Source organism: Stomoxys calcitrans, chromosome 1 (assembly GCF_963082655.1).
Source record: "Stomoxys calcitrans chromosome 1, idStoCalc2.1, whole genome shotgun sequence".
Classification (NCBI taxonomy): Eukaryota; Metazoa; Arthropoda; class Insecta; order Diptera; family Muscidae; genus Stomoxys; species Stomoxys calcitrans.
The window spans coordinates 101,770,577-101,792,476 of record NC_081552.1 but is presented as its reverse complement, the minus strand read 5'-3'; the positions used below and the strand labels follow the sequence as shown (position 1 = coordinate 101,792,476).

The 21,900-nt window shown below is 39.2% G+C and overlaps 1 long non-coding RNA gene across 1 annotated transcript; it reads right to left on the bottom strand.

The window, feature by feature from the left end:
• Positions 1 to 10,845: 10,845 nt before the first annotated feature.
• Positions 10,846 to 15,611, bottom strand: LOC106092366 (uncharacterized). Its single transcript, XR_001222144.2, has 3 exons — positions 15,400 to 15,611; positions 15,213 to 15,327; positions 10,846 to 12,398 (listed from the first exon to the last, which is right to left on the bottom strand). It is a non-coding gene; the product is annotated as an uncharacterized LOC106092366 (long non-coding RNA).
• Positions 15,612 to 21,900: the final 6,289 nt, after the last annotated feature.

Genomic DNA, 21,900 nt, shown 5'->3' with positions numbered 1-21,900 from the left:
CTTTGCTCGACGAAAATTATAATTTTGGAAAGAAATATCCGATTTGATATTGAACCGAAAGTTTTGTGATATCCAAGTACAATATATCACGTCGGGGTCACCAATGATCCAATCTACAAGCTTTTTTGCAGACCCTTTCCAAAATTATTAAATAAAACAAACGATTGTGGCTCTACTTCAAGTTCAATTCAAAGAAAAAATTCTTCATTCAAAAACAGCTAGGCGACGACTAAAAAAACTAAAGGGCAGCAGAATGTCTTATGCTGCAGACAAAGTAGACAACAGAAACATCATAATTAAGTTTGTTACAGTTAATTATTGCTATGAGTATGTTTTGTATAGGCAATAAAAATACTGCATAGCAAACAGCAGTCATTTGTTGTTGTTATTGTTATTGCGTGGGCAGTATTTGCATATCATAGGAACGCATGAAAACTGGTATGAGCAAAAATACTGTATGCTGCGAGAAATGGTATGCTGCGTCTATTGGTTCACCGTACAACCATCTTGTATAAGAGCATTGTAATTAACATTTCCTACTTTCTTTATGATTTCTCCGGTGACCCAGTAGCTCTTATTTGCCTTTATATTATTCGCGTATGCTAAGTAGCCAGAATTGAACTTCGTGTCCTCAGTACTTATAACTTTGTTTTTTTACTTGTCTGGAATTACAACACGATTGTTGAACAGAATACATCCGTCGAGAATTGATAATGAATCCCTTCTATTGTAGTATTGTATTATTGAAGCAGTAGTATTGTATTATTGCTACAACCAGGCCAGCCGTTGTACATGTATTTCATTACAGTTTGGATTTTGTCGCCGTTGGTTACATTGACTATGGCTTTGAAAGTGAGTGGTAAATTTGAACCAGCTCTACGAAAGTCCTCCTCGATAGCAAATGGGTCACCTCTCTTTTTCGAAAATTTTTTGGCGCTTCATACAAAAAGTCCGCTTGAGGTGTACAATATCTCCACTGGTTTCGGTGATATATGAGTTTTAATTATTTTAGCCGAAATTGATTTCGTATTTTGCAATTTACTAAAGCATTTGTGCTTTGGTGAATTGCAAAATATTTGCAAAATACTTGTCATTAACTTGCATGATTTAGATTTGTGACAAAATATGCAACAACTTTGTAGCAACAAATGTCCACATCTTATTATTCAGTTAAAAGTTATACAGTTTGTAAGTCAAAAAATGTGAAAAAGGTGTATTTTTTGCATTTTTTGGTCAAAAAAGCATTTTTATTAATTAGTCTTTATTGAAAGTATTAATATGTTTTCTTTTCTTGTAAAGAGAAAATATTGTAGATGCGTTTTAAGTGAAATTTGAAGAAGATTTGGCAGCCTCAACAATTCTTCGAAATACAAAGGTAGCCAACTTAAGGGGCCTGCCAACAGGCGCCTGGACAACCTCAGGCTTTGAAATTTTGCACACGATCAAATTTTAAAGACATATCTCTACCTGTCACACGGCATATTTTGTACTAGTTTTTTTCTTGATCTGAAGGTTTTTCGTGACTCCTGATAAGTTGAGATGTTACGTCAGCGTGACAAAAATGCTCGATGTTGGTGTACTTAATTTCTAAGTCATACACCAATAAAATAAGAGCCCAGCGTTGAAAACGGTTGACTGTGTAAATTGGAATTCCCTTCTTTGAATCAAATATTGATAGCAACGGCATGTGCTGCCACATAAATGGTTACCCATTGGATACCCACTCTGGTTGTAGTGTGTTAAAAGCAAATCCGAAGTTAAAATTGACTTGATGTCATCCAACGATTTCTGACACTAAGGAGTCGAGATCCTTTTTAAACCAATCATCAATCGAAGACGTCGCATGTTGTTGACAAACTTGCTGTAGTAGTTGATCAACATACGAATGATCTTGCTTCAGCGACATTTTCTGGATACTTAAGATTTTAAATTGTACTGATTTCTTTGAATCAGTTCGAGTGCCTTCTATGTTGATAACATGTCTCAAATTATTTCTTTTTGAAAAAATTTCCATTTTTCAAATTTGAGCCTGAATCTAAAATCTTGTATTCTTTACAATATCTGGTGTAAACTAGCCTTATGCTCAGCCAAAGACTTGCTTGCAATCATGATTTTGCCGATGAACGCCTTGGTACCTTCGATGCCAGAACAAATTTCATCAGTAATTCTTTGAAACGCACCAGGAGCAGATTTATGCCAGGAGTCAGACGATTGAATTTGTATAAACTCTTATGCGTGTTTATAGTCAGCCGTTCCTTGATGTCGTAATCAACTTTAACTTGCAGATAAGCAAGTGACAAATCCAAGTGACTGAATATTAGGCATTTGTGAAAGTCTGACAAAATGTCTACTATAGAATTGTGTACAGTAGAGTAATCTGCACAAATACAAATTTTCACATTACGCTTGCAGATGGTGCTGCGTATCTTGATGAATTGACTTGGGAAATTATAACTGATGCCTCAAGTCTTTGGAGTTCCGCTTCGATTTCTGTCCTTGCTGCATAGGGAATGGGTCTTTTGGAATATACATTATCTGGCAGCAACTGAATATGAACCATTGTCTTCGTACTCAGACCTAGGGAACTATTATCGAAAACTATCTGGTAGTTACTTTTTACAGCTGCGATGTCATCGTCGAATTTAATTTGATGACGCCAGGATGATTTCGGTATGTCCCAAAGGTTGAAAGATTGGATCCAGTCGATTCCCATGATGTATGGCTTTTCTATATCTCTATATCTGTGATATAACAATTTAAGGACGTATTTTGCATTCACGTTGCATTCGAACTTGGTCAGTAGATTAATCTTGTTGGTGTTTGCATCGTAGGCGCTGTCTTGAGTTGTGAAGGCTTTTAGTTTTCCGGTGCTGTGCCACGTTGAAATTCATATTGGATTTGTTAACGAACGGGCTAGTAGTTTATCTTCAGGGTGAAGAACTTCCGAAGGTTTTAAAACTGTACATTTCTGGTGGTTGATACTTCATTTATATTAATTTTTTTTCAGTTAGAATTTCTTGCCCGGCGTTCGGACGGCGTTGTCCTTTGCTGAAATCAATCTGAGCACAAAGACTAAACACTTAAATTGATTGATTTTCAATTCGTTCATTTTGAATAGCTCACATTGTAGATTTACTTTGCCGGCGTATTCACGAAAATCTTCATCATCTGCTTTTGTTAACTGCAGGCACTTGTATCTTTGAGCGACTTGTGTTTCCGCCTTGCCGAAAAGTTGTTTCAAACTTTTCTACGGTGTCCTCGAGCGTCATTTCCTCGAGCTCCACTGGTAGTACGTATGTGCAAAGCCTGCTTTAGATGTTGTTGTTGTTGTAGCAGCGTGTTGTGTTCTAACTTTCGTCTGCTTGATTCTGTTGAGTATCCAGAGCCACGAACTTTGCGACTAAGATGGGGTGCGTCCAGTCTAACAGGTGACGTGTGGTTCCTGGTCACAATCGGGACATACATCTTTTACGTCAGCATCAATCCTTGCTCTGTAGGAGTTAAGGCGGCTGAATCTGCCGAATCGTAGTGCTCTGGTTTGCAGGGGGAGGTCAATCTCATCAGGTGTAATGGGAGGCGGTCATTTTCCATGGACGACCTTCACCCGGTAGCTTTTCATTGCATCTGCTACCGTGTCAGAATGAATGTTGTCCAGACCTGCTTGATCTAGAGGTTCTTTCTTGTAGCGCTGAACCTCTCGCGCTAGATCATGAAGATCCACCTTGAGGCTTCTTCCAAACCACAAGAAGATGGTTTGGATTGACCTCCGCGATAGCAGCCCAGAAGGAATTGTTTACACAGCATGTACATATGTCTTCGTATGGGTAGGATCTTTACCTCCTGATGGAGGATGTCCACATGAGAACTGAGGAGACAGCCCGTCGAAGTTCGTAGCGCGGGATTCTGGCAGATCTGAATATAATACATGCAGAAAGGCCGAAAGGGTCTTCCATATGGCATATGACTGGGCTAGACCAATGTTAACCCAGAGAAGAAATATGCCTGTTCACGACGAAGACGATGGTGGGCCAATTTTGCACACCACGTTTCCTCAATAGAACGATTTCGATATCTAACAAGGTCAAGTACTTAAGAGTGATCTCAGATAGGAAACTTAATTGGAAGTGTCACATTCAGCAGAGTACTGGGGAGGCTCACAGATGTTAGGCACTATGTACGGGGACTGTAGCCTTGAAATGGGGCCTGAATACGAGAATAGCCCAATGGCTCTACAGGAGCGTGATGAGACCAATACTTACTTACGCCTAAGTTCTTTGGTGGACTGCTATGGATAAAAATTGCAACATAAGGACCATACAACGGGTTCAGAGAAATTGTTGTCTTGGCCTAGGCGGAGCGATGAGGACCACGCTCACTAAGGCACTGGAGACTATTCTAGATATCCAACCCATTGACATACGGATTAAGTGTGAGTCAGCCACTGCGGCTATGACACTTAAGGCGATGGGAGAATATATTGACGATGGGAGCAGCTTATACCACCACGTTATAATCGGGGCGATGATAGGAAACCTGGAAGGAAGGGAAGAGGTTTCCGACCGGATACCTGAGACGACACTTGAGGTCGAGTGCGAGGCACTTTTGCGGCACAGTATTGGACTGGTGGAACCCTAGTATTGCCATCTGGAAGATCATGTTACACGGATGGATTAAAGCTAGAGAACAGAGTGGGCCTGGGGGTTGAGAACCCAGGAACTGCCTGACCATAATACGATCCTGAAGGCGAAGATTCGGGTGATCACGGAATGCGTGACGTGGTGTGGTGCTAACGCGACGACGTCAAGTGTGAACATCTTTACGAATAGTAAACGGGTCATAAGGCAATAACAACCACGATGGTAAGGTCACGAACAGTCTTGCAGTGTAAGAAGGTAACGCCTTCTCTGAGGATGGCACAATCCGCATTGATTAGGTGCAGGGCCATAACGGAGTAAAAGGGAATGAAAGGGCAGACGATTTGGCAGTGAAGGCGCATATAACACTGTGGGACAGCGAAACAGTCGGTAGGCGAAAATCCTATGGAGATCCGAATCGTGAGAGGACGAGGCTATTACTGAAAGGAAGTAAGAAGGAGGTCAGTATAGCTATTGGTATCATAACGGGACACATAGTACTACGAACTCACTTATGTAAAATCGGTGCGGCAAGTGATATCATGTATAGGGCATGTGGGGCAGACGATGAGAAGTAGAAGCATTTCCTATGTCATTGACCGGTATTCGCGGCTAAAAGACATCGGCACTTAGCTGGGGACACGATACCAGACATGAACCAACTTAGGGACGTGGTATGGAAAACAATTAAGGATGTTGTAAGTAACAAGGAATTTTTTACCTACATTTTCTTTTTTGAGGCTACATTTTAGAATTTAGCCGATTGCTGGCTTAGGCGTATGCCCATAGTGGAATGGGCGGGTTAATATCCGCACCCTCTTTTTCACCTAACCTAACCTAATATAATTTCACCGCGCGACTAAAATATGCCTCCGTCGACAAAGCGTTTTTAAAAAAAGAACTTAACAAATGTACTGCTCGAAATCAGAGTCAAAACATGACTGTCCTTTGTATTTATTTAATTTTCAAACATCGCTTTACATTCTTAACATAACGCTTACTTAGCTAAAGTGAATCAACTTGCAATTTTGATTATTTGGCTAAAATCAGTTGGAAAATATTATAAGCTGATTTAAATTAGTAGGAATTGTTTATGGGCTGATTGAAAATATGCAGATTTATTTAGTTGGAATTGTTTATGGTCTAATTGAAATTATTGGGAAATGTTTTATACCGGAAATGGTATTTGGGTTGTTTACTGTCTGGCTTTATTAATTGCTGGTGGTGTTTGCATAACTACCCTCCCCTTTAGATCAGAATTCTCCTGAATTCGATTATTCAAATTTAGTTTAAAGTGACTTAATTGTGTTCTCCATATGAAAATAATTTATATTATTGTAAATATGACAAATATATTACATACATAAATGATTTTATTATGATTCTTCAAATTCGAAATATATTGGTCAAATGTTAGCTTCTCTGTAAAATTGTGTATGTCATCATATCGTAAGCTCATGTTTTCTTCGACTTTTTCAATTGATTTAGAAAAGTAGTAATCATTAATTTTTATTAAACAATTATTAAGTTGAAGTTAGTTATTTCCATTCAAACTAGTATCATTTTTATTACATGTATTGTTTACAAATAAATTTACTGAATTCTTAATTAATTTTATTTTTTCGTCTAATGATATAATTTCCAATTCTTTGCTAGTTATTAGTTTACAGTTTTATGTTATTACACAGTGAGTGCTGGTTTTTAGTTGTCTAAAATGTTTATTTTCTTCAAATTTTATAGTTTTATTTTTATATGTAAAAACTTCTTCTTCTTTTTGTTCATTATTTGGTAATGGTACAATTGTTCTTATTTTAACATGCGTAAACATTTTTGGAATTTTTATTCCTAATATTAAATAAGTATTATTAAAAATTGTTATTTCTTGTTTTAAATATTTTAGTTTGTTAAAATCAATATTATATTTGGTGATTTAATTATTTGTTAGAATATTTGGGTGCACTATTACATATTTGGCTGAAACTACGTTATCTTGTATTTGTTCTATTTTGCTTTTCACCAATTGAATTTTTGTTATTTGTTGTAAGAACATATGTTGTTGGTATTCTTGATTTTCCATTTTTGTTATAGTATTTAAATTTCTTTTCTATCGCTTTCTACAATTTTTTTTATTTGTTCTATTGCTAAGTTAAAATGATTGTTTATATGTATTTGTTCATTTACAGCCCAATTCTGAAAACTGCCTGGGAATAAACTCCCAGGGAATTAATTTCTGCCTCGAATAAAATCCTCCTATTCTGATTGAATGGGGAGAGGAAATTTTTGGGAGAGGGAATTTCGAATTCTCGAAAACAGCTGTTTTGCTTCAGCTTTTTTGGAAAAAAATACATTTGTACTTTGTACATACTTATTGTAAATACATTTTGTAAATTTTAACTTAGTAGTAGCATTCTTTATTTCATTCATTTAATAATTTATAAATTGAATTTGGTTGCATATTGATATTTCTTATGACATTGGCCTACGCCCGTTAGTCTATTGTTCAAATGTTATAATTCTGTGATAGATTTTCATAGTTTAGAAGTTGAACTCGTGTAACAATTGTTCTCTGTATTGAACACAGATTTTTATAAAGTTAGCTAAGGATTTCCAATCTATTTTGAGACCATTTAAAATGCAAATTAGATCATTCTTATCAAGCGAAACCTTTTGGAAGTATTGAATTCGAAATTCCCTTAAAGCGGGACATTTACATAAAAAGTGGTGCAAACTTTCATTTTCGTTTGTATTACACATTGAACATCGAGGATTTGAGTTCTGAGGGAAGCGGGTTTCATTCAGTTTTATCATGTTGCTTCTGGCTTTAAATATGCACGTTATTTCGTCTTGGGTATAACAGTTGTTCAGATATAAATGACCTACAGATGCATCAAGTTTACCATATAACCTTCTCGTTTCATTTGCTTTCGCCCTATAGCCATCAATGTATTTTGATCGCAGGTTTTTTAGTAAACGCTCACTATTTTGAATCCAAGTATGACTTGAGTTGTAGTCAAGATGCTCCATATTGTTTTCCAACATTAGTTCATTTATTTTCTTGGCCCAGAAGAGTTGACGCCGATGAATAAGTTTTGCAAGTTTATGCGGAACTTAGTATTTTAACTTAGTATTATTAGAAAACATTTCCATTAACTTTTCCTGAACTTTATTGTAATTATGATCTGATAGTTCTGAATAAATGCCTACGTTTCCTTTTGTTATATACTTCCTAAATATGTTTCCCATTTTTTAAGTCTGATTCGACTACAAAAATGATCTTTTTTCTATGTAATGTTTTAAATTCTTCCGTTTTGTTATTAGTAATAATTATTTGGGTCTTATATTTATTACCTATTTTCTCTTTTATAAAAAAAATGATTTTGTAAGTCTTCTTCGTCTGAATGAACTGTTGCTAACATTAAATTATCATCTTCTATTGCATAAATGGTATTTTCAAATGTTTTTTGGTCTAGTTCTTCATGTGAATGAGTTAATGTTTTCTTATCTTCTTCATTATTATTGTCTTTACTTTGTTCAAGTCTACTTAAAAAATCTGCTACTTGATTTTCTTGATAAATTCTATATTAAAATCATATTCTCCTTATTTAAGCAACCATCTTTGTTGTCTTGGAGAGATGTCCTTTCCTTTTTATTTAGAATGTAAAATTTAATTGGTTGATGATCGGTTAATAATTGAAATTTTCTTCCATATAGGTATGGTCTTAAATAGTTTACACTCCATAATATAGCTAAGAATTCTTTATCCGTTGTTGAGTAATTTCTTTCATGATTATTCAATGTCCTTGAAACAAAACAAATTGTGTGTTCTTCTTGAGAAAGCACAGCGCCAATTGCATCCGCAGTAAGTGTAAATTTTTTATCAAAGTTTGGATATTTCAAGATTGGGTGTGAACTTATCAGCAGTGTTAGTTTTCCAAAGCTTCAATATATGTTGGATCTTCAGTATTAATTTTTGTTCCCTTTTTCAAGTATTTTGTAATAGGTTGTGCAACTTTTGCATAATCTTTAAAAAATTTTCGATATCAACCAGTTAATCCTAAAAAGCTCCTAATTTGTTTTTCTGTTCTTGGCAATTCTAAATCTTGAATGACTTTTATTTTATTTGGATTAAGCTTCAGTCCATCCTTTGTTCAAATATGTTCTAAAAATTCCGTTTCCCTTTTCATGAAATTACACTTGTCTATTTGAATTTTTAAATTAGCTTTTTCTAAAGTTTTGAAAATATCTGTTATCGCGTTACATGTTCTTTAAGTGAGGTGCTGAATATAAGAATGTCATCTAGATATACTACACAAGTTTTATTTATGAAATCACGTAAAGTTTCATTCATCAGTCGTTGAAATGTTGCTGGAGCATTTTTCAATCCAAACGCCATTCTAATGAATTCATATAGTCCATGAGGTGTTAAAAAGGCTTTTTTCCCTATCTTCTTCTCTTATTAATATTTGATGATATCTCTTTGCCAAATCAAGAGTTGTAAAATGTTGTGCTCTTCCTAGTTTATCTAAAATTGAATTAATATTTCGTAATGGGAAACTATAGTCAATCGTTATTTCATATAGATTTCGATTGTCAATTAAAATTCTGTATTTTCTTTCTCCAGAGTTATCGATTTTCTTTGGTACTACAATTAATGGACTTGCATATCTTGAACTACTTTTCCTGATTATACCTTGCTCTTTGTTTGTCTTCTAACTTCCTCTTCATGTTCTGGTGGATATCTGTCCATTTTAGCTTTAATTTGTCCTTGTGTTGTTGTTCTATTTTCATTTTTTATGTCCATGGTGCTGGTTAATTTATCTCCTTCTTTAAAGAATAAATTTTTGCATTTGTTTATAATTTTCATAACTTCTTCCAATTCTTCTGTATTTAAATGTCCTAGTATTATTCTATTCCAGTCAAAGTCAGACACTTCTAATGTGCAAATCTGAAGATTCTTATATGGATTTATAATAAAGTTTGTTGTTCGATTGTTGAACGAAATTTTACTGTCGACCATATCAATTATTGTATTAAAGGAATTGATTAAATCTATACCTATTATAAAGTTATATCTTCATCCTGTAATTTGTCCTTCTTCAGTATTAAATTGATCTGGTATGTCTGTAAATACCTCATATCTTATTTATCCTGTTCCATGAATGGTGCTTAATTGAATTACGCGTTGCAACTTATATTTTTTAAAGGCATTTATGACTTCATCAATTATGCTCATACTTGCTTCTTTATCTATCAAGGCTACATATTCATTATTCATTATTGTTAATTTTATCATTTCGATAAGTCGTTATCAGGACTTGCTTTTGGGGATGTTGGAGAATTATTTGTTTCTATATTATCAATTTCCATTGGTTCAGTGTGGTCTTGCCAAGGTGGATTCCTGCGAAATTGACCGAAATTTGGCCCTGGGTGTCCTACCTGTGCTAATAGCTGAATTATTTTTATTTCCTGTCTGTTAGGTTGTCCGTTAAATTTTCTGTTATAATTATTATGATTATTATAGGTGTTACTATTATGATTTCTGTTAAAGTTGTTATGGTTGTATTGTCTGTTATGGTTGTAATTATTTCCTTATTCTCTATTCACTTGATTGTACTTGTTTCCTTGATTTTTATTTTTATAAGAACTGCTATTAAATTTTTTTAAATGTTTAGTAGATCTAATTTTTCAATATTCTGGTCTAATACAACCAATCTCAAATCTTCTATTTGTCATTGTTTTTAAAATATTATTTAATTTTCCCTCTTTATAAATTTTTTCTAGTAAGACTCCTTGTGGCATTTCTTTAATCGTATTCACTTTTATACTGTCCATGTTACTTAAATCAATATAAATTTATATTTTATATCTTGAATTTCTATCATAAGTTCACTCACTGAATTAACTTTGAGATAAGCCACTTTCCTGTAAAGCTGGTGGGGTTCCACGTCTGGTCTAAATCTTAATTTTAGCGTTTCCTTAATTAACTGCCAGTTGTCTGGTTCTGCAATATTGATGATTACATTCTTTGCTGGTCCTTCTATAGTCCGATAAAATATGCTTCTTACTGCTTCCTTCTTGGTTTCGTTGTTGTTGATTGTAGATAAAATGTTACGAGGTACGTATCACAGAATCCATCCTTGAGCATCCTACTGATTGCGCCACTAAATATGCCCCCGTCGCCAAAGCGTTTTTAAAGAAAGAACTTAACAAATGTATTGCTCGAAATCAGAGCCAAAACATGACTGCCCTTTGTCTTTATTTGATTTTCAAATATCGCTTTGCATTCTTAAAATAATGCTTACTTAGCTAAGGTGAATTAACTTGCAATTTTGATTATTTGGCTAAAGTCAGTTAGAAAATATTATGAGCTGATTTAAATTAGTAGGAATTGCTTATGGGCTGATTGAAAATATGCTGACAATTCCAACTAAGAAAGGAATTGTTTATGGTCTGATTGAAATTATTGGGTAATGTTTTATACCGGAAATGGTATTTGGGTTGTTTACTGTGTGGCTTTATTAATTGTATTCGAATTTATCAGGTTGGAAGGTGTTTGCATATGTAACTCGCGGCATAGAGCTGACCAGTACACGTTGGCGCTGCATAACTTACCACAGACCGGTCAATTGCTTTGTACGTGGTCAACAAGGTTTCTTTGTCAACACCCCAAGTGCTGCCAGCAAGTGACTTGAGGACCTTGTTTCTACTTTTGACTTTATCGCAAATTGCTGCGGCATGTGGGAAGAATGTGTTGGAGCTGTCAAATGTGGCATTAAGTATTTTGGGACACCTAATGGTCGAAATCGTTTCTCCATGGACTATCTTTTTCCGCTCATTATTCACGTGACGCTTATCTGTAGGAAACAATTTGGTGGCATATGATACGATCTCTAAGCCGTCTATAGGGAGTGGAATGGATGATATGTAGGTTTAAACAGTGCCGAAGATATCACTGCGCCTTACGGGGAACTCCCTGTTTCACTCCACGGTTCATCGACTTCTAATCCTTAAATTTCACAAATGACTGGCGACCATATAAATAATTCGCGACCCAGCGTTTCAGGCCTGGCTGGAGCGACGTATTGGCGATGTCCTCAAATAGTTTGGCATGACTGACCGTGTCGAATACCATCGATAGGTCCAATGCCACAAGGACCGTCCTATCACATGGCCTGAGCGGATTAAAGCCATGGCAAATGTATGCGGTGAATGGTCGGCGAATGGAAATTCTCCAATGAGGCTCGGGAGGAGTTGTCCCTCAAGCATCTTGGCTACTGGTGATAGAAGGGAGATCGGTCTGTATGATTTTCCTTACTCGGGTCCTAGGCTTTAGTAGCGGGATGCCTATCTTTCAGGCATTGGGTACTATAAGAGTTTATCTCATGTGCCTTAGTGTCCCTCGAAGCGCTATCTAGCGGACAATTGCCGAACGTAGTTAGCTGCTTAGGCATGAACCACAACCCCTGTTGGGATGGCAGTAGGACAGTTGGTTTTGCATTGTCATGCCCATCAGAGGAAATTCTGGCTGGGAAGAGCGCAATGATGGGACAAATGACATGGCAGGCAACTGGCCCGAAAAGAGAATATGTCTTTTCGATCTTGAACGTGCAGCAAGCTGAAGGTGAGCCGAGAAGACAACTAAAAGTGAGCCTAGCAAGCAGAAAATTTATAAGCAAAGTACAGCCAATGGCGTGTATTGTTGGTGTTGTTGTTTTGTATTGTTGCGATCACTGCATAGCTAGCGTATGATGACCCAAAGGAAACCTTAGAGTGAAAAAAACACTTCGTTTTAAAAAGGATGCAAAATATAAAAAAATAAATTGAATTTTTAGAATTAAAAAAAAAATTTCGAACTTCTTTATTAAACAAAAAAAATGTACACACTAAAACTTTTAAGAACGATGAACAAAATGAAGTACTAGAACTAAAAACTTAAAAACTAAATTACTAAATAACCTTAGAGACTACATAAAAAGCTACGCTGAGAAGCTACCAGAATAGCTTACCTTGAAGAAATAGAAACTGAATTATAATCCTGCATTAAAGACTGATTTATAAACTATTATTAAAAACAATGACTTGAATTGAAGCTATTCAGTCCTATTCTGAATAACAATTCCCTGGGAGTTTATTCCTTACTCCCTTTTCCCCTATTCTGAATAACAATTTACTGGGAGTTTATTCCCTTATCCCTTTTGCCTTATTCTAAACAAACTTCGAAAAAGGGAAATATCTCCCAGGGAAAAAAGTAGCTATTCTGAATCGATATATAAGGGAGAATGAGACGGTAAAACATGGGAAAAATTTCCCCAAACAAATAAATGGGAGCTAGGATAAAAAATTGTGAATTTTAATGTTTTTCTGAACAATTTAAAATGTATGAAAATTATTTTTCACTTTTTCATCAAAATCAAGTACAAATTTGTTAGGTTCTCCCGATTTAAATGTCATGTACCCATCATAGAAGATTTGTTTAAGTTTCTCAATTTTATTGGCTCTCCGTTTCGAGTCGGATACTTAAAGGAGGTACCTTATCATTGAGCTTAAAGTAGATTCGGGAGCCACTCAATGATGTGCAAGAAGTCTTCTGCCTGTTTCTTAATGGAATGTTCGTGGGCAATTATTCAAAGATACTTGGCGCCACATTTGGCAGCATTTACTCCACAGGTGTAAGAATAAATACATAAGTCGCTTTCCGGCAGCACTATGTCCAGCAGCCGTCCCAACCACAAAGAAAAGCGGCCGCCGCCCGGAAATGTTGATTAGATCTTCAAGTTCTAGCTCCATAAAAGTAGACCTTTAGATAAAGCGGCGCATCAGATAGACCAACACAGCATTTATGACGACGAAGAAGAAGCGAATCTATATATTACGATTCAGCCACCTTAACTCCTTTTGGCAAGGGAAAACGCCAACATGCAGAATGTGTGGCCCGCATGCAACCAGGGACAAGACGACACACTTAATCTATTTATCTTTCCACAAGACCGCTCAAATTTAGCCAACGATTGTTGGATGAAGACGGAAAGTTGTTGTCACAACACATAAATATGGTAACAAGCTGTATTCCATAATTGTGCACTATTAAAATGAGAAACTTAAAACTAACTTTACAAAAGCAACACTAAACATATTTGTAAACTTTTTTAGCAACCTTTATAATTTCTTTTTGCTTATTATACCCTCCACCATAAGATGGGGGGTATACTAATATCGTCATTCTGTTTGTAACTACTCGAAATATTCGTCTGAGACCCCATAAAGTATATATATTCATGATCGTCGCGACATTTTATGTCGACCTAGCCATGTCCGTCCGTCCGTCTGTCTGTCGAAAGCACGCTAACTTCCGAAGGAGTATAGCTAGCCGCTTGAAATTTTGCACAAATACTTCTTATTAGTGTAGGTCGGTTGGTATTGTAAATGGGCCATATCGGTCCATGTTTTGATATAGCTGCCATATAAACCGATCTTGGGTCTTGACTTCTTGAGCCTATAGAGTGCGTAATTCTTATCCGATTGAAATGAAATTTTGCACGACGTGTTTTGTTATGATATCCAACAGCTATGCCAAGTATAATTCAAATCGGCCCATAACCTAATATACCTGCCATATCAACCGATCTTGGGTCTTGACTTCTTGAGCTTCTAGAGTGCGCAATTCTTATCCGATTGGAATGAAATTTTGCACGACGTGTTTTGTTATGATATCCAACAACGTTGCCGAGTATGGTTCAAATCGGTCCATAACCTGATATAGCTGCCATATAAACCGATCTTGGGTCTTGACTTCTTGAGCCTCTAGAGTGCGCAATTCTTATCCGATTGGAATGAAATTTTGCACGACGTGTTTTGTTATGATATCCAACAACTGTGCCAAGTATAGTACAAATCGGTTCATAAGCTGATATAGCTGCCATATAAACCGATCTGGGATCTTGACTTCTTGAGCCTCTAGAGATCGCAATTATTATCCGATTTGCCTGAAATTATGTACTACGAATCCTCTCATGACCATCAACATACGTGTTTATTATGATCTGAATATAGCCCGATACAGATCCCATATAAATCGATCTCTCTATTTTACTTCTTGAGCCCCCAAAGGGCGCAATTCTTATTCGAATTGGCTGACATTTTATACAGGTCTCCAACATGTAGTAATATAATAATAGCAGAGCAAATCTTTTCTTATACCCTTTTTTGCCTAAGGAGAGATGCCGGGAGAAGAACTCGGCAAATGCGATCCATGGTGGAGGGTATGTAAGATTCGGCCTGGCCGAACTTAGCACGCTTTTACTTGTTTTTTCTTTTTTATGTTCTTTTTACAGAAAATAATAGTCAAATGTTTGGCCAAAATCAAACAGCTGAAACAAAACAGCTGTTTTCGAAAATTCGAAATTCCCTCTCCCAAAAATGTCCTCTACCCCTTTAATCAGAATAGGAGGATCTTATTCGAGGCAGAAATTAATTCCCTGGGAGTTTTCAGAATTGGGCTGATTAATATTAAACACCTTACGAACTAATTTTAAAGCGAAAACTAAAAGTGAAAGACAAAACCCTGCTCAGCTTGCTCACCTACGGCTTTCCGCCTCTTCACCATCGTGGGACATCCTTCAAAACGCACTCGCAGACCGCAGTGCTCCAGATGTCGGCTGTCCCAAACGTTTGGACAGAAGGGCGTACAGATTGTCTAAAAATAAAAAAAAAATTAAAGAGAAATTAGTTTTGGGAAAAGGTAGGTATTTTTTTATAGGATACTTACTTTGATTGTACCATCGACAGTATTTTATGGTATCTACCCTTCCCTAATAGATAGAGCTCTCTCTAGCCAGGTAGGAGATCTCCATAACAATTATTATTCCAGGCTAGTACCCTAAAAATGCCGTCCTTTTGGGCGTAGTCTAAAGCCTAAAACAGAAGGAAATCAAAAGAAGACATGAAATAATTCTAAGACTAATGACTAAGAAAACTAATTACAGATACGCTTTTATTTTATTTTTTTTGTAATACCACTTTTACTTACCTTGTCTTATTTTATGAAATAAAGAAACGCGATTGGAATGTTTGTAACGTTAAATGAAGATGAGGGCTTTGATTAAGATCATGTAGACCTTTGGCGGGAAGGGAATAGGAAGGGGCTAAAATGAAGAGGTAGGTACGGGGCAACAAAATTGAAGAGGCTATGGTGGAGCTCCGACTCCAGAGGGAGGGCATAATCTTCGCCAGTACGACTGGCGAGAAGTCTTCCTTTCTTTCTAGTTCAGTAGTTTCATGTTCGCGCCAAACATGCCTTTTCTTTTACATATAGAAAGCCTGGCATGTAAAACTTTTTGTTCCTGCTAAGGTGATACGCTTGCGCATAGAACCACCCCATCCGGCGAGCACTAGCCACGCATACGCCATCATTCCAGCCAGCGACAAGCGGTCAACGAGAATACTAGCACAAATCATTGGACCACGACTGGACAAGTTTTCAAAGATGACAGTTCTAAGGTACTCAACTCCAGGTTGATCCAGATTCTTCGGCATCAACGTCGATTTTCCGTCTGTGCCCAACGCCTTGGATGATTTGGAGCCACGGATGGCATTCATAACTTCGTCCACGATAAATTGTGATGGCTGTCCATCAGCTCGGAGACCACGGAAACGACAAATGACTCTCCTCCTAGCCCTGTCCCTCTCCGGATACACAATAAATTGACGGTTAAACAACCTTTTTCGGATAAGTTACATTTACGTCGCCAAAATTGTCTGAGGTCCTCTCATCCCGTCTGCCGGGGTTCGAGAGTGGCTTAACAGTAGACCACAGCTTACCTTAACCGGTACCTAAATTACATTGCTCCAAGTGTTCCAGCCACAAATTCCGCTTATGTTGACTACCCTGATTCAGATTCGCGCTCGTATGCCAGTACCACTGCCTGCGCCGGGGAATTGGGCCGGCTGGTATAAAGAGAACGGCTGCTACGTGAAGAGTGATCCATATGGTTGTGTACCACTCAGAATTGACTTTTCGGCGCTGTTCTAGTGGTACGATTGCAACATGTTCAGTTTTTCTGAAAAAACAGGCGATCTATTGCTTGGAAGTGCTTCGTCAGCGAGCAACTTTTGTTGGATTTGGCTCATCTTGAAACACTGGTCCTTGATGGAGCTTCATCGCCAAAAATTGAATTAGGGTCATCTATGCGTAAATAGCGCTCGTATGTCAAAACGTTCTGAGTACGTATAACCTCAAAAATGTCAAGCTTTACGATAGAGGTGTCAGTTGGCAGATTGCAACGCAAGGGTTGTCCAATCCCGAAGTATAAAAGGCAACCCTCGTATAGCTCTATCTCGGCAGTACAGCACCTGACTGCTATCCTCTTGCACTCGCTAGGGGTCGCTAGGGGCCAGGCGCAGGCGAAATGGGTCTATACTGCATGGAATGGTGTATCACGAAGGCCAATCCCCGTCCTTCACTCCTTAAGCGATCCTTACGTAGCGCATTGTATCCGTGAAAACTGTGCAGGCTGCACGTCTTGCTCAGCTTTGTTTCCTGGATCGGTGCAACCAATACGTTCTTCCGATTCATTATATTCACTATCACTAACACGTCGATATTGCCTCGCAGACAATTGCAATTCACTTGCAAAAAAGAGACACTTCCCGGCACTGGCCCGGCATTATTGGGGCTGGGGTACTACTATCGCGTATATTGCCGAACGAGAGAGGTCGGTGGGTCATATAATCCAACAACGAGGCGCAAAAAGCGACGACGAAGACGCTTGTGACACACTGTTGTCTATGTTGTGTGATTCAGTGTAACTATACTCCCGTAGTGACGCACAGTGAGATAAATAAAAAAAATTGGAAATAAGTCTGCCATTTTCGAACGGATAAATATATCTTCATGAAATTTAACGTGGTTATAGCTGAAGTCTTCACCTGTTTATGTGCAAAATGTATTCGCAATTCACCAATTATTAGTTCAGCCTCGGTTAAATATTATACAGTTTGGAAGTCGAAAAATGTAAAAAAAAAGTGTATTTTTCCATTTTTGGTCAAAAAAAGTATTTTCATTGATTAGACTTTATTGAAGAAACTTGTTTTAATACCTTATTTTTTTCTTTTTTGTTGGTGAAGAGAATATATTGATATGTTGACTTAAATGGGTGCTATATACTTCGAAATAGGCAATTATTAAAAAATTGGAAAAACCCCTCGAGTTCAAAATTTCGAAAGCCCAGGTCCCCTTATTGGGTACGTTTTCTACTTCATATGTCCCCTAAACCCATGCAACAATTTTTTTGGATTTTTGGGAAAAAAATCGGGCAGAGTTTATGTTTATTTTTTTAAGGACACTTTTATTTGCAATACTCAAAAGATTTACTAAGATATCTCTATTCGTTTTACTTCGTATTTTTTTTTTTTGAAAATCAGACCATAAATAAAATTTAGGGACCTACCAAAAGGCGCCGGATAACCTAGGGCTGTGAAATTTTTCACACGATCTCGTTAACACCTCAGCTCTAACCGTTCCAAATTTCACAAAGTGATATCTATAACCTTTCTCACACGCCACATTTATTTTTTTTTTCGATTTTCTTTCATTGATCGCTGCTTATTAATACAACACATGATAACTCTACCCGTTCTCACACGCCATATTTTTTTACTAGAGTTTTTCGGTTCTATCCAACTGTGTTCGTGGACATTACCAACATGTCTATGCGAGATGGTAATTTCCAACGATTGATTGGTGTATTGTTGAGCATCATATAGCCATGTCTCCATTCACCGTATGGGTCGATTGACCCATGTATTTTAGCCCATCATATACAGTGGTATCCGCTTTTTACTGTCTTGTAATTACGTAAGCAGAGCGTAACATGACAACTTAACGGTTCACACAAATCACACCTTTTAAGTCCTTTAATGTAAACCGATCGTCCGATTTAACATTGCAATGTTGCATTTGGAACTCCAAGTTTTGTCGAATTTGGCTAAAATTAGCTATGCGGAGTATACATATGGACTCTAACACTAGCACGAAATACAATACGCACCGGATTGACCCGATGGAATCCACATCGGCAAGGGCTGCCTCAGTGTACGTGTTCGTCTTTTTTCAACGGCTTTTCGTTCAACGGCATTTCGCAAAGAAATAAAGAAACAAAAGAAAGTTGATTTTGCAGAAATCTACGACTGGTACAATCTAATGGCAGCCGGTTGTACGCACCGGATTGACCCAATGGAAACCTCATCGGCAAGGGCTGCCTCAGTGTACGTGTTCGTCTTTTTTCGTCATGGGAGAGGCACATCCCGGAGTGCCTTCTCCGTACGCTTCTGGTCCGTGCCGGGATTGAAAAGAACCCCGGACCCTGGTTCTGTTCGGTTTGCCAGAACCGCCTTCATCATCGGTCGGTGTCGGTGAGGTGTAACCGGTGCTTGGAGTGGGTACATTTCCGTTCTTGCTCTGGCCTAACTTCGCTACGGGAGTATAGTCATACTGGCTATGTCGCAAGGTGCTGTGCGAACATAGCCAGAAGTGGGTCACAAGCGTAGTCGTCGTCGCCTTCGGCGTCCTCGTTGTTGTTGTTGTTGTTGTAGCAGTTTATTGTGTACTATATTTCGTCTGCTTGATTCTGTTGAGTGTCAAGACCCAGGAACTCCGCGACTAAGATGGGGTGCGTCCACAGGGATCTGGGTCTGAGTCGAGTGGGTCTGGCCGGGCAGTTAAACAGGTGACGTGTATCGTGCGGTCCCTGGTTACAGTCGGGACATACATCTTGCACGTCGGCATCAATCCTAGCTCTGTGGGAATTGAGGCGGCTGCATCTGCCGGAACGTAATTGAGCCAGAATCACTCTGGTTTGCCGGGGGAGGTCGATTTCTTCGGGTGCAATGGGTGGCGGTCGTACTCCAAGGACTACATTCACCAGGTAGCCAGTTAACGCGTCTGCTACCGTGTCTGCATGAATGTTGTTCAGACCCGCTTGATATGCCGCTTGATCTAGAGGTTCTCTCTTGTAGCGCTGGACCTCACGCTCTAGATCATGTAGATCTACCTTAAGGCTTCTGGGCGGTGGGTATCTATCCACAAGATGATGATTTGGATGATTTCTGCGATAACAGCCCAAAAGGTATTGCTTAGACAGCATGTAGTTATGTCTTCGCACTGGTAGGATCTTTGTCTCCTGGTGGAGGTGGTCCACATGAGAACTAAGGAGGCAGCCCGTCGCAGTTCGGAGGGCGGCATTCTGACAGATCTGAATATTATTCCACTGCGTGTCACAAAGCTGACGTGACCACACTGGCGCTGCATAACTTACCACAGACCGGCCAATTGCTTTGTACGTGGTCAACAAGGTTTCTTTGTCTGCACCCCAAGTGCTGCCAGCGAGTGACTTGAGGACCTTGTTTCTACTTTTGACTTTATTGCAGATTGCTGTGGCATGTGGGGAGAAAGTGTAGGAGCTGTCAAATGTGACGCCAAGTATTTTGGGACACTTGATGGTCGGAATCAATTCTCCATCGACCATCACAGTCAGCTCAGAATTCATCTCACGCGTATTTGTAGTGAACAGTGTGGCTGAAGATTTGGTGGCGGATATCTTCAGATTTCTTGCAGCGAAATATGAGGCAAGCTCGTTGAGGTAGACGTTCAACCTATCGCAGATGTCATCAATGGGTGGGGGGCCTGATGCCAAGATCGTACAGTCGTCCGCATATGATACGATCTCTATGCCGTCTGGAGGAGGTGGAATGGAGGAAAGGTAGAGGTTAAACAGAGCCGGAGATATCACCCCGCCTTGGGGAACTCCCTGTTTCACTCTACGGTGTTTTGACTTCTTATCCCTAAATTCCACAAATGACTGGCGGCCACACAGATAATTCGCGACCCAACGTTTAAGGCCTGGCTGGAGGGACGTGTTGGCGATGTCCTCAAATAATTTGGCATGGCTGACCGTGTCGAATGCCTTCGATAGGTCCAATGCCACGAGGACCGTCCTATCACATGGCCTGGGTTGATTGAAGCCACGGCAAATGTGTGTGGTGATGGCATGCAAAGCTGTTGTTGTGCTGTGCAGTCTCCGAAATCCGTGTTGATGCTCGGCGAATGGAAATTCTCCTACGAGGCTCGGGAGGAGTAATGCCTCGAGCGTCTTAGCCACTGGTGAGAGAAGGGAGATCGGTCTGTACGACTCCCCCAAACTCGGGTCTTTACCAGGCTTCAGTAGCGGGATCACTCTGCCCATTTTCCAGACATCGGGAACTATAAGAGTGTTCAATGACAGGTTAAGGACAGTGGTAAGGTACTCAACTCCAGGTAAATCCAGATTCTTCAGCATCAATGTAGAGATTCCGTCGGGGCCCAACGCCTTGGAAGATTTGGCGCCACGAATGACATTCGTAACTTCGCCCACGGTAAATTGTGATGGCTGTTCATCGGCTCGGAGACCACGAATACGGCGAATGGCTCTCCTCCTTGCCCTGTCTCTCTCGGGATGCACGATAAATTGACGGTTGAACAACCTGGCGCATCTCTTCGGATCAGTCACGGTTAACTCGCCAAAAGTGACTGAGGTCCTGTAGTCCCGTCTACCGGGGTTCGAGAGAGACTTAACAGTGGCCCACAATTTGCCTGCACCGGTGCCTAAGTTACATTGCTCCAAGTGTTCCAGCCACAAATTCCGCTTATGTTCGTTGACTACCCTGTTTATTTCCAGATTCAGCTCGCTGATTCTGGGGTTAGCGGGGTCCATAGCACGAATCCCATCACGCTCGTCTGCGAGTACCACTGCTTGCGCCGGGAAATTGGGTCGCACTTGCGGTATTCGACCGGCTGGTATAAAGCGAGCGGATGCTGCGTTGATGATGTCTCGGAATTTCCTCTCGGCCACAAGCACATCAGAGGGGGGTGGCAGTTCATTGAAGCGGCGATTGGTATACTCTCTGAAGCCAGTCCAATTGGCCTTCTTATAGTTGATGAACGTTCGGCGCTCAGAGGTTATGAAGTCGGGTGGTCGGTCGATGGTGAGGATTATGGGGAGGTGGTCTGACCCCAAAGAGATGACGGCTTGCCAGGATACGTCACTCAGGAGATCAGGGGATGCGATTGAGATGTCTGGCGAGCTGCTGCACCTCCTCGTAATCCTAGTGGGGGCATCCTCATTCACCGTGCAAAACGTGGAGCTATCTATCTGCTCTGCCAAAGCTATGCCACGCTGGTCGTTGCCTAGGGGAGAATGCCATGACGAGTGATGTGCATTGAAATCCCCCAGAA